Source organism: Wasmannia auropunctata, unplaced genomic scaffold, assembly GCF_000956235.1.
Source record: "Wasmannia auropunctata unplaced genomic scaffold, wasmannia.A_1.0 LD336076.1, whole genome shotgun sequence".
Lineage (NCBI taxonomy): Eukaryota > Metazoa > Arthropoda > Insecta > Hymenoptera > Formicidae > Wasmannia > Wasmannia auropunctata.
The window spans coordinates 4,969,507-4,970,120 of record NW_012026814.1 but is presented as its reverse complement, the minus strand read 5'-3'; positions in this window follow the sequence as shown (position 1 = coordinate 4,970,120).

Sequence of the window (614 nt, the reverse complement as noted above, 5' to 3'; positions counted from 1 at the left end):
GGTGATGCACCTATTATGAGACACCCTGTATAATTATCAGATTATAATTTGTACTTATGACTAAAGTAAGGAAACGTAATTTTTATGGGATTATAACTTGGCGCCTTTTATTGATATCAAATCTTTCATATAAGTAATATACTTATGACTTAAGTAAGGAAACGTAATTTTTATGGGTTTATAACTTGGCACCTTTTATTGATATCAAATCTTTCATTTAAAGTACAAGGAGATAGTAATACTTTTATTGTGTAAAATAAGTGATATACGTATCATTTAAATAGAGACCGGAATTTAAAATACAAAAAGAGATAACAATACTTTTATTTTGTAAAAATAAGATGGTACTGCTTAAATTTTAATTTTTAATTATATGTCACTTAAGAGATCAGTATTTAAAGTATAAAAAGAGATAGTACTTAGGTTTTAATTTTAAAAAATAAGAGGTGGTACCACTTAGGTTTAATTGTTTAATTTGTACAACTGTTTTTTGTTAAAAAAAGGAGGACATACGTATCAAATTTTGTTCGAAGAGCGCGCTATTTTGTTTCACTTAAGAAACCAAAATTTAAAATACAAAAAGAGATAGCAATTAGGTTTTTCTTAACAAATAA